Here is a 13,114-nt window from a genome sequence, read left to right on the forward strand (position 1 = left end):
ACAAACAATACAAAAAAAGAATATTAATAATACCTGCATTTCACCCTCATGGCGATCCTCTGAGAGCTAAAGACTTATTTTTATAAAAGAGAAATTAAGATCTAATTCAGCAAATCAGTTGATACACATCTGGGTAGAAAAATCAACCTTAGATTTCTAGAGTTGGTCTTTAAGTATGATAATGATATTTTTCTATTTGACTGTCCTGTTTAAGATTTGTGGTTTGCAAATGAGTAGGAATTAGTCATAATTTTGTAGGTATTTAAAAAGATATTACAGCTGGGCGGTGGTGGCACATGTCTTTAATCCCAGCACTAGGAAGGCAGATCTCCGTGAGTTTGAGGCTAGCCTGGTCTACAAGAACTATTTCCAGGATAGGCTCCAATATATAATATATATGTCACAAGTATATTTTTCTGAAACAGATAAATCTTTGATGGTGTTCAGTTTCTGCACTGGATTAACAACCAGTCCTTCTCAATGTTTCTAGAATCTCACAGCTAAGATCAACTTACTCTCTGCTAACTCATTTGGCACTAATTTACAAAGTAGGTCCACTGCATTTTAATTTAGAGAAACATAGTCTATACTGATGCACGTAGAAAAAATTATGATGGTGTTGTTCTGATTTGAATAACAATTGGCCCAACAGGCTCATATATTTGAATGCTTGGTCCCCAATGCATGGCCTTGCTGGAGAAGGTGTGTCACTGTGGGTGGGCTTTGAGGTTTCAAAAGTTTACTTCTCTCTGCCTCCTACCTGAGATCAGATATAAGCTCCCAGCTTTTGCTCCAGCTCCATGTCTGTCTACCTATTGCCACATTCCCGCCATGACCATCATGAGCTATCCTCTTCAAACTGTACACAAGCCCCCCAATTCAATGCTTCCCCTAAACATTGTCTTGTTCATGGTATTTTCTTTTTAATTTTTATTCTATATACTTTGGTACTTTGCTTACATGTATGTCTGGGTGAGGAAGCTAGATCCCCTGGAACTGGAATTACAGACAGTTATGAGCTGCCATATGGGTGCTGAGAATTGAACTTGGGTCCTCTGGAAGGGCAGCCAGTGTTCTTAACCAGCCCTATTGATGACATTTTGTCATGGCAACAGAACAGTAAACTAAGATAGAAGTTTTTCAATAGCTTTGTTCTGAACTGCCTATCCCATGTTTGGGACTGAAGGGTTGTTAGGTAACAGCATGAGATGCTACTCATTGCTGTTTTAGGCTTTTTTTTCCCTCTGAGATATAGACCACTCTGGTTTACCTGACTGAGTACCACCTACATAGGGAGAAGATTTCATAGCCAATAATGTAATCAAGAGCCATGACTCATTAAGGGCCAGCATTGTAACATGGTATTATCTGACATTCACTTGGCCACAGAGAAGCAAGATTGAACCCACTGGGCGTCGTGATTGCTTAATACTATTTTCAGATGATGGCTGGTATAGCAATAGGGTGTAGGGCAGTAGTTCTCAGCCTGTAGGGTGCAATCCCTCTTGGGTATGGTGGGGTTGGGGTCTAATGGCCCTTTCATAGGGGATACCTAAGACCATTGGAAAACAGAGTTACTTATATTACAACTCATAAGAGTAGCAAAATTACAGCTATGAAGTAGCAATGAAAATAATTTTTCTGCTAAGGGGCTCACAAAAACACAAAGAACTGTCTTAAAGGGTCTTGGCATTAGGAAGGTTGAGAATCACTGGTTTCGGGGGTTTGGGGTGAGTTGAAAGGTGACCCTCAGCTCTTGAAGAACTTGCATCTGGTGGGGGCACAGGGAAGATGTTTACATGTGGAGCAAATTTGACAAGTTTAGAGGAATGGGGGTCATCTCTAAGGTATGAGACATCAGCGGCCATAGATTTTCCTAGTAATATTTGTCCTAGAGCAGAAAACACAGAGAAGCTGAGCAGAAAGCCTCTTTCGAAGGGAACACTGCACCTGAGTGGAGGGAAGCCTGACCCAGCTCCAGCATGACTCAGTCGTGACTCACTGTCAAGAGTGGTTTTAACAGAGCAGTGTTTTCTTAGTCATGACATTTCAGGCGCACAAAGTAAACACTTTCAACGAGTTTGCGTAACAAAGTGGTAGTACTATATTTTTCTTAATTTCTTCCTAATATGATGAGGTCCACAGGAGGATTGTGGAGCAGCTTGTTTGTGTGTGAACCAAAATAATTTTGGCCTCACGTTAGAGAAACATTTCCTTTAACAGGATCTATAAATAAATGGCAACCGTTCGTTGGGGGAGATGAGAGATTTTGAGATTTTATGTCTCAGATAGTTTTGGTAAAAAGGAAACATATTCCTTCAGTGTTACTGTGGCAAAACCCTTCCCTTGAGATGCTTCATTTACAACCTGGCAGGCTTTGGCAGGAGACGCCTGGCTCTGATAGACACTGCTCAAGACCATTCGGGAGGGAATCCAGCTAAATTTGCAAGCCCAGTAGGAGAAGGTCAGAAGAAACCCAAGAACTGTTAGCTAATCAGAATATTTCACAGTTTTCATGGTCTCATTATAGCAATTGCTATAGCTGGTCAGTTTATATATCAGACCATCTAGCTTGCCGTCTTGAGACACAGGAATTAGACACTTGTAACGAATGTTTTCTCTAGGCCACCAACACTATCACAAAATCCAAACATCTTTGGACTTGGACTTTTTTTTGCTTTTTTTAAGCAGTTACTACCACTGCTAACATGTCTTCATCTGCGATGAAATGGGCGGCTGGCAAGTTTGTGGAATGTTGTGGAAAGCCACTGTTTACCTTCCAGGCAAGAGATTGGTGGTGATGTTCTAATTTCACTACCAACATGTCAGAACTTCTGAAGTCTACGTGAAGGAGCTGCTGTCCTATTCATATCTATTTATAGCCAATCTCTGACCGCCTAATGCTGCTCTAAGGCTGGGATGAAATTAGCCTGACTCCTGACTGGAAAACTATCGTTGTCCATGTGTGCGTGTCCCAGGGATCGAACTCAGGACCTAGGACCTCATATTTGCTAGGTAAATTCTCTACCATTGGGCCACAATATATTGCCTTTTTCTCCCTGGTCATCCCTCATTCATTTATCTTTATCTGAAAAATGAAAGACTATTTTTTGTTTTGTTTTGTTTTTTTGGACTTCCGTGCCAGACAGAATTTTGCTTCCTTTACGTGATGCCTTTTGAAGATGGCAATTATGAACTGCTTGAGACACTTGGATACCTTAATCGGTTCCTCAATATTCTGTTAACTGCTTTTCCTGCTTTATGGCTAAAATATGTATCTCTCTCTTTGGTCAATTTGAAGAATTTGCTCTCTGTCTTTAAGAGTTGTTCAAATCCCTGCTCAATGAAACAGCATCAGAAGTTCAAGAAAGTATCAAGAAAAGGAACTGAATTGGAACAAAGTGAAAACGACTCCAAGGGATTCCCATGGTATTGCTTCCTTGCTACTCAGACCAGCTGCTGGAGTTTCTCCCTTGAGAATTAAGCCGGGGCTCCTTTCCCCTTTCTGAATTAATGCGACCCTGGGAAAGCTGGCTCAGGCTCTACCCTGGGAGATATCAGTGCGAGCGAAAGGCATTGACAGTCCCTCCATTTTCTACACTCGCGCAGCATATTTGCTAGACTCCAGATGGAAGCCTTTATATATAAAGGAACTAGGGAAGAAGCAAGGTTTAAAGTAACAGCTGAGCACTTTTGATTCGCCATTATTAAAGTACTAGAAACGTGATCATTTATCTTGTTTATAAAAAGACATGCTAGCCAGTTGTGGTGGTGCACGCCGGTAGGATTTGCTGAAGGACGCAGAGGCAAGAGGCCAGCCTGGGCTACACATTTTAAAAAAAAAAGATGTGTTCATTCTTTATAACAAATCTTAAGTGGGGAAACATCTTTTATTATTATTAACATGGATCAAAATGTAAAATATGTGAGATTATATCAAGTGAAATCTTTCTCTTCAAAATTGACCCTCCAGTGTCTGGACTTCCCAAGATACTTTCAAAATACCATGAACTGTATATGTTTCTGGAAGTTTATTTTGGAAGTGGATTTGTGTGTGTGTGTGGTTTTTTTGAGGCCGCTTTTTTTTTTTTTTTCCTCTGTAGCTTTGGAGTCTGTCCTGGAACTAGCTCTTGGAGACCAGGCTGGCCTCGAACTCAAAGAGACCCACCTGCCTCTACCTCCAAGTGCTGGTATTAAAGGTGTGCACCTCCACTGCCCAGCAGAAGTGTATTTTTACATATTATTTTGTTTATATGAGCAAAAATATGTATACAATGTAAGTATATGAATTTTATCTGCTTAATAGAAATGGCACATACTATTAGATAATGTTGCATTTAAAATTAAGCACACAATGTATTTTAGGAGAGTATTTCCTAATTGTACAAAGATCCTTCTCATTTTTTTTTTTGTAGGGGGCAGGTTTTAAGACAGAATTTCTCTGTGTAGCCCTGGCCATCCTGGAACTCTCTTTGTAGACCAGATTGGCCTCAAACTCATAGATCCTCCTGCTTCTGTCTCTGCCTCCTGAGTGCTGGGAACAAAGGAGTGCCCACTACCAGTTCCTTTTCATGTTTTCACAGGATTTAATGACTATGTTATAATTTTTAATTAATAAACCCTTATTCATGAGTTCATCAATCAGCATGTTGTTTTTTAATCTGTTATTACTAGACATGGCTGAAATAGTCATGGTTTTATACACATGCAATTTGTTGGGTGTAATATAAGATAAACTTTCCATATGCGGACTTTTTAATAAAAAATCTGTGCATCTGTAATTCTGTTAGTATTCTGAATTATATAGAGGTCACTGTAAGTTACATTCACATCTGCATAGTGACTGCCTATCTTCACATACACTAACACCTGGTGACTATCAAATATTTTAATCTTTGACAGTTTGCCAAGTGAAACAGATTTTTTTCAATATAGTCTTTAACTTTCATTTTTCCTCTGAGGAAAAGATAGTGTAACTTTTCTTTAGAAGATCAAACCATAAAGTTATGCTGAGCTGTTTTGTTATCTGATCCTTAATATCATTCCAGGACTCTGTAGCAGGTCAGCATTAGAGTTCAGAGGTCAGGAACATGGCTATGTGCCCAGAACCAAGAGGAGAAGAAAATCCAATAGGCCTTACTTCATGACTCTTTGGCTGGACAGAGCCTCTGATGATGACCCTGGGTCACTTCTTTTTTTTTAGGTGAATGCAATTAGAAGCTAAGTTTCTGATTGCCACACCCACAGAATTATCTCCAATTACTTCAGTGCCTTTTGTTTTCTTTTCTCAATTTATCTCATAGAAATGAAAAAGCGAAAGCGGTTCTGTATTTACAGATAGAACTAAATCACACAATAGTATGGAGCTGGGGTGGTAGCGTGGAGTGTGTGGAGCACTGGCTCACAAGTGGGTTCTAAAGGTTTAAATAATAAGTTTAACATAAGGAGTAGTCTCCCTGGGGTAGAGGCATGTTGCTAATTAGCATAATTATCTCATGACTTGTCAGACAAACATTCATGGCTTTTGTTTTGGTTTGATTTTGTTTTGTCATGTGCCTTTCGCATAAGGAAGAATTATCCAATGCTGTTTAATGCTGTATCACTTTAAAATTAGTCACATGCTTTTCCTGCCAGCCGGAGATCACGTTACAGCAGGGATTTCAAAGATAAGAGGTGTTATCTGTTCGCATATGGAGAAAAAAAAATTGGGCCCGCTTTGCCCTCCCTCACAGTGTGACCGTGTGCATGTCACTTGGCTTTTCTGACTCGACTGTTCTCACTTGAATAATAGAGATAATCATCTAACCTATTTACACCAGGGTCTACTGGTGAGCAAAAACAGCGACGCTGTTAGTTCATCCAGCAGTCATAGTACAGGCAACGTTGGAAATGCTTTTTCTCCTCCCCACCCCCTACCCGCCCGCCACACCTCCAGAAACTTAAAATGCTTTCAGCAACCCCATGCCAGGTAGTTTCACATATGCATACACACAAGCATATATTAAACTTAGAGCATTGATTGTCTGACATTTAATGGCTCAGAAATGTTTTTTTATCCCTCACAGAAGGATTATCACTCTTAAGGAAAAGTTTGTATTAAAATATGCCTAGTTGGGGCTAAAACTTCCCTCAGTTTGTCCCAGAACGAGGACCTTGTCTTTTTTTTTTTTAATTTATTTTTTTATTTTTTTATTTTCGAGACAGGGTTTCTCTGTAGTTTTTGGTGCCTGTCCTGGAACTAGCTAGCTCCTGTAGACCAGGCTGGCCTCGAACTCACAGAGATCCGCCTGCCTCTGCCTCCCGAGTGCTGGGATTAAAGGCGTGCGCCACCACCGCCCAGCGAGGACCTTGTCTTTTTTTTTTTTTTTTTGGTTTTTCGAGACAGGGTTTCTCTGTGGCTTTGGAGCCTGGCCTGGAACTAGTTCTGTAGACCAGGCTGGTCTCGAACTCACAGAGATCCACCTGCCTCTGCCTCCCAAGTGCTGGGATTAAAGGCGTGCGCCACGAGGACCTTGTCTTTAAAGAGGTCAGATCTACTCTGAGTCCCACTACCTTCCCATTTTTATCTGAATACCTAACAGCTGGAGTCTCCTTTCCTTAATGTTTAATAGGTGCTCGCTAATAATCTGCTTGAAAGTCTGAGGACGATATAGAGCGCAGCTGGGAGCGTCCAGAGAGCAATCCGTGCACATTCCTTACAAGCCCCTGAGTTGATAACTCGGGCAACTTTCCCACCTCCCAACCCCAAAGCAGTCCGTGGCCCGCGAGAAGCAAGAGGACGGGGAACTCAGGCTGCGAGGACACCTAGGAGGAGCGGATCCTCACTCCAGCTAGCCTGGCGGGTCCTGTGGCCTCAAAGCTTGGCACAACAGAGCTTGGCTCGTCCGCGGGGGGCGAGTGGTCTGGGGACGCGCGGTGCAGCCAGGTGCGCAGTCAGCAGCCACCGCATCGTGACCCACGTGGCAACAGGTGCAGCAGCGCGCTCCGGGACCTACGCCCGGGGCTTCCGGCATGTAGAGAGCCTTGGAGCCGGCCCGGGCGGGCGATCGTAGTGGAGCTCCGTGGGAGTCTTGGTGCCCCTAGGAACCCCGGCACAGCTCTCAGGTTAGTTTCTTGGGGTGCCGCCCCCTGGTTCCCCACCTGGCCTTTGTCTGGGCTCCTGGAGCCGCCGCGGGCGAGGGGCGAGGCTGCCCAGCTCCGGACTCTCCGCCTTTGCTCCTCCCCCCTGGTGGCCCAGGGCGGGGAGGCTGGAGCTCCAGGGCGCCTGGTTCTCGGTTCCCGCCTGGCCGCAGTCGCCACCGGGGTACGGGTGCGAATCGGGGTCGAGCTGAGAGCCCCAGGTGTATACAACCTCCCGGACTGGACCCGCCCAGGGTGCGGAGGGAGCCCAGCTCCAAGCGGTGGCTCCCAGGAGGGCTCAGGGCTGGCTTCCAGCCTCTGCGGGCAAGCGCGGAGTGGATCCCATTCCGCAGTCCATCCGGGCCGCGGTGGGGACCTCGGGAGAACGTGGAGCTCAGACGCGGCGACTGCAACCCACTTACGGTGACCGGACTGGCTTTCGGGGTGGGGGGAGTGGGCGGGTGTCCTCGGGGTTTTTTTAAGTTGGAGTGAGTGGGGAGGCTGGGCTCACGTGGGGCCAGCGCAGCTCCTGCAGGACAGCGGGGTTGCGGTTGCTGTCACCTTGAAAGTGACCGAGATGGTGGGTCTACAGTAGATCCGCCGAACTGTCAAAAGTTTGCACCCTCGGCCGAAAGCCACCCACCAGGCGCCGGACCCGGCTTTGAGCTTTGGCAGCCTCAAGCTTCCGGCTGGGCGACTTGCCGGGGCCCATTCCCAGCTTAAGCAGTCGGTGCAGAAAATATGGGAGAAAGGGAATTGCTGCAGTTCTCCAGGTCCTTATGCGGGGTTACTCCCTGCAGCCCGCGGGTATTTACAAGCTCTTTGAGAAAACCCTCCTTCTGGTCATCTTAATGACTACTCAATAGTGGACTTAGCTAGAACTATCTGAGGTCTTTGGGGTCCTCTACTAGGGCCATTTATTCACTTTTGTCTTGTAATATTGACGATTTTAAGTTTTTAAAACTCAACTTGCATAGTGGTACCCGTTTTGCAAAATGCTATTTTTAAATCGTCAGTGTTCTAGGAAAGGAAATCCAGTGTATTTTGTTTGTCCAAAACCAGAGTCTTAGGCAAAACAGGAGGAAAGAGAGCTTTCATGTTTTGCCAGGTGATTGGAGTTCAATCATGATATCAAATCACAGCGCGGTGGGGGTGGGGGTAGATTCCGGGGATCAGGAGACAACTTGGAAGGCAAAAAAGAGGCGGGGTCGTGTTCCCCTGAACCTATGACCTCCATAAGGAATGCTTTACAAATAGGTTATCAATTTAAATAATTCATCATCTCCCGTTCTCTCCAGCAGTTCCTTCAGGGCAATCTAGATTCTGTTGTGTGGGTGTGTTTAAACTTACTGTTTACAGATTTATTTCTCAAGAATTCTATTCCGTAAGAAAAGTTATGCAAGCAAAATAAAACAAACTCCCATTCTCACCCTTTAAAAAAAAAAACATAGGATTTAGTTTAAAATAATTAAAAAAGTAAGTTGTGTTGATTTTCCTCACCTGTGCCACCATGCCAACGTGCGCCCACCCCTTGTGGCGTGGATGGAGCCAAGAGTTTTGCATATAACAAGCACCTGGATTACCACAGATGCCTGCCCTCCACCCTCCCTGTCCCCCCCTTTTTAATTGTCTCAGTGATTTCAGATTAACTTAATAGGTCATATCTGTAGTAAGCACATACATTTAAGGTTTTTTTTTTAAAAAAAAAGTGTATGGATGTTTTGCCTGCATGTATGTCTGTATCTCAAGCATGCCTGGTGCCCAAGAAGGCCAGAGAAACCCAACTGGAGTTAGACGGTTATGATCAGCTCTGTGGGAGCTGGGAGTGGAACCCAGGTCCTCTAGAAAAACAGCGAGTTCTCTTAATCACCAAGCCATCTCTCCAGCCCCCACCTGTTCCTTTTAAAACTAGATTTATGTGGAAAAAAGTGTTTGGAAGAGGTTTGTGTCTTTTAATTAACTGTTAGAAATTCAAGGACAATCATTGTAGTGATTAATAGAATTATGAAATTCTGGGTCAGTTTTTGAGTAGAATTTTTTGGAACCAAATTTGAGTTATTAGGATTAAGTGTTTGAAGAAGCATGTTATTTAGTGACTGCATTTGCTCTGACTTCAAAAGGAATGAATGGCTGATGTGTACAATTTTGTACATTCAGAAGAGTCAACCCCACCATCTTTTGTCCTTTGTAAAATATTATTAAAAGTCTTCCATTGTATTAAGCCTGCAACATATTAGTTTTTTGTTACAGTATATTCTATAGATGTATCAGTTTACTTAACCTTGCCTTACAAACTGAACTTTTCATTTGCAGTTACTGTTATTAGATATGCTGTTGCAACATTTATCTCTTTTAAATATTTTGTATGCAAGTTATGTGTCTTTAGGGTAATGTCCTTGGAAATCACAATTGGTGATTCAAAGTTTCTTGTAAAAACACTGACGTTTGGTTTCCAGAACTATTTAGTCAAACTAAGCTCTAAGCTCTTTTAAACACAGGTTAATTTTCCTTAAAAGGAAGTCTTATTGTCAGCTTTATAGGTGAACGGTGCTAGCAAAGTATTTAACTTTCCATTTCTGTGACTGCAAATGTTATCAAGCACGTCACCTATGCTCCTTGCTAGTTTCTTTTCTTTTTTTTTTTCTTTAGAGTTTCTCTGTGTAGCTCTGTCTTGTAGACCAGGCTGATGGCGAACTCAAAGATCTGCTTGCCTCTGCCTCCTGAATGTGGGGCTTAAAGGTGTGTGACACTATGCCCGGCTAGTTTTATTTCTTTTTAATTCAATTAGATTTTTCCTCTTGGGATATTGGTATTTTTCTACTCATAAAAGCCTCTTTCAGGTTGTTGGCATACATCTGTTCATATCGCAGATATTTTTCTCAATTTATATTTGCCCTATAAACATATTTATAGTTGTGTTGACTTACAGAGTATACTTTAGTGTTGTCAAACATGCTGGTTTTTCTCAAAATAGAATGTTAGTAGTTCTAAATCATTGTTTATGAGACACATATGGCTGTTGTTCCTTCTGGAACTCTGAGTTAGATTCTTTTTAAATCTGTCCCTACAAATTCAGTCCTCTGGAATAGCTACTGTTGTGCAGTCTTTTTGAATGTGGCAATGAGAAATTGTCAAGTGTGAATGTCCTTAGGGCATTCTTGGGGTTGGGGAAATGGCACAATCTGCTTCTTATAGAGGACCCGTGTTTAGTTTCCAGAACCCACATCAGGAAGCTCACAAATGCCTATAACTCCAGCTCCAGGGGAGCTAGCATTCTTCTGGGTCTCTTTGTAAGCACCTTCACACAATCAGAACTTTTAGAGAAAGTTTACATAAATCTTGGGTGAGAGTTTTTCTGGTTCTCTGGGGCCCGAGGAATCTTGAAATCATAGATTATCCATCTAGTCACTGAGACTTTTTTTTTCTCCTGGAAATCCTGCAATTATCCTAAAACTTGGGTTGAATATAATGAAACTCTTAGAATGTGTCTGTAAACTTGATGTTTCTTGCCTTGCCCCACCCTGAAGCTAAAGAGAGTGATGACAATCCAAATCTAGGTCATTTGTAGTAGTGGTAGCACACACCTTTAATCCCAGCACCCAAACACCCAGGAGGCAGAGGCAGGTGGATCTCTGAGTTCAAGGCCAGCCTGGTCTACAGATAGAGTTGCAGGACAGCCCCCTAGCTGGCATTTTTTTTTTTTTTTTTTTTTTTTTTTTTTTTTTTTTTTGGTTTTTCGAGACAGGGTTTCTCTGTGGTTTTGGAGCCTGTCCTGGAACTAGCTCTTGTAGACCAGGCTGGTCTCGAACTCACAGAGATCCGCCTGCCTCTGCCTCCCGAGTGCTGGGATTAAAGGCGTGCACCACCACCGCCCGGCCCTAGCTGGCATTTTTATGTTATCCAAAGAGGTGAAATTGTGATAGCAAGGAACCTGAATGATCCACAATCAAGTATTTGTAATAGCATTAGGCTTGGAAAGAGGCAGCATCCTCATTGTTATCCCATAGCTACGTGACAATGGAGCATGTGTGTTTGCTTAGATCATGACTAGAGCCAGGTCTGGTGATGCATGCCTGTAAATGTAGCCCTGGGGAGGTAGATACAGTAAGACTGGGGTTGTTCAAGACCAGGGTTGGCTGCAAAGTAAGAAAGCATGGCCAGTTTGGGTTACATGAATCTCTATCTCAAAAAGAAATTGTCAAAGCCTACAGAATTCTACGAATGCACATGTGATGTGATGGACCATCCACATGGACTATTCAGTGAACATGTCTTTAAGGGATTTCTATGTAACAGCCCACATGGTTGCAGATCTTACAATGACCAGAACATGTTTATTCTCCTGACTTTGTTGTCTCTTGTTCAGGTGAATTTATCAATGCAGTCGAAATCATGTACTTACAAAGAAACCATGTGTTATACATCAAAACAAAATAAAAATAAAATCCAAGAAAAGTTTAAGTCTTTAGAATGGAAAGTCTTCCAGATCTGTGGCTCTGGGAATGATGAATTTTATGTCTCTAATAGTCCATTTGCAGGTTTTTTATTATCAAATTTTAGTTTTATATGAATTGCTGATACAAGTGTTTTCTTGTCTGAATCTATAGTTTACAATTTTCTCAAATTAATTTCCTACATAGTAATAGATTAAACATTTTTGTTTGCTTGTTTTTAGAGACAGGTGTTGTTTTGTTTTTGTTTTTTTGGGGGGGGGGAGCCTGTTCTGGAACGCGCTCAAGACCAGGTTGGCCTCGAACTCACAGAGATCCTTCTGCCTCTGCCTCCTGAGTGCTGGGATTAAAGACACGTGCCACCACTGCCCGGAAGATTAAAGGGGACAAAAGGCTTTCCTGAGCATGCACTAGCTCTATTATGGAAGCCTGATCTTCAACGACTTCACTGAAAGGAGCAAGTTTATAATTGCCCCTTTGGTACTTTCCGTAGGCTTTGGAGTGAGCCCCCAAGCTGAGAGTGAAGAACTACTGTTAATGGTTTGTGCTTGGGCATCTGAAGATGCCTCCAACAGGAGAGCACTCAAGTGACAGAGGGAGGGAGGGATGAGCACACTAGTGACTGAAGATGTATGGTCCTCCTCTGAAGGAAAAAAGAGGCTACTTGCCATGGCTCAGCTAGCCTGAAGTCTGTTTTTTGTTTTGTCTTGTTAAATAGTCTGCTTTGACAAGCTTGTAAACTTCACAGTCTCCATCTTTTGCTTAGGATGGTTCAGTATAATTAGGAATTGGATATGACTGTTTCTTCTTTGAAATGTTTTTTTTTCAAGCCGGATTTCATAAAAGGTTGTCTTGAAAGCAGTTACAGTTTTTGAAAGGACTTCAGTGTTACTTGAAAACAAGTTGTCATTTTTTCTTGTGGGCGGTTTTATCACGATGATATGAAATATGATTTATGACTTTTGCTTGTTCACTTGGCCCAAGATAAAGGAAAGAATGTGCATTTTGGAATGATATATTTGGGGTTTGGTCTTTACTTTGTAGAAAAGTACAGTAAAATTTTATTTTCCTATATAATGAGCCAATTTGCTCTAGATTGAGTCTAGAGGCATTTCACTTAATAGCCTCCAGACTCCAGATGTATAAGCATGCCTACAAATCTTTATCATAACAATTGTTTTTTAGGACCAATCAGTTTTCCTTGGATTGCATAGTAAACTCCATATTAAAGAACAGTAAAAATGTATTTACTTACATCTTGCCAGCAGATCCAAATCTAATTAATGATGTCAATATATATGCATTATAACCCAAATAATAAGAGAAAGTACACACCTTGCCTCCTAGAAAACTTAGAAAAGATTTTGTTTTGAGGTCGTGAAACTAAATATAATCTTAAAGTAATTTTAAGTTTCTCTTAAGACACCATTGCTTGCTTTTTGCATAGACTTTGTTTAAAAACTGAGCAGTAAAAGAATGAAGTTGGCATCCCCTATTTCTCAGACTAGTTGGAAAGGAGGAAAGAGACTGCATGAAAATTGCTT

The 13,114-nt window shown here is 42.2% G+C and overlaps 1 protein-coding gene across 1 annotated transcript in view; it reads left to right on the forward strand.

The window, feature by feature from the left end:
* Window positions 1-7,295: 7,295 nt before the first annotated feature.
* Window positions 7,296-13,114, forward strand: part of Mtus1 (microtubule associated scaffold protein 1) — a 130,669-nt gene continuing 124,850 nt past the window's right edge. The window contains exon 1 of the mRNA XM_057752410.1: window positions 7,296-7,542. The gene's annotated coding sequence lies outside the window, so the exon portion shown is untranslated. The remainder of the gene's footprint in view (window positions 7,543-13,114) is intronic.

This window comes from Chionomys nivalis, chromosome 20, assembly GCF_950005125.1.
Source record: "Chionomys nivalis chromosome 20, mChiNiv1.1, whole genome shotgun sequence".
Taxonomy (NCBI): Eukaryota; Metazoa; Chordata; class Mammalia; order Rodentia; family Cricetidae; genus Chionomys; species Chionomys nivalis.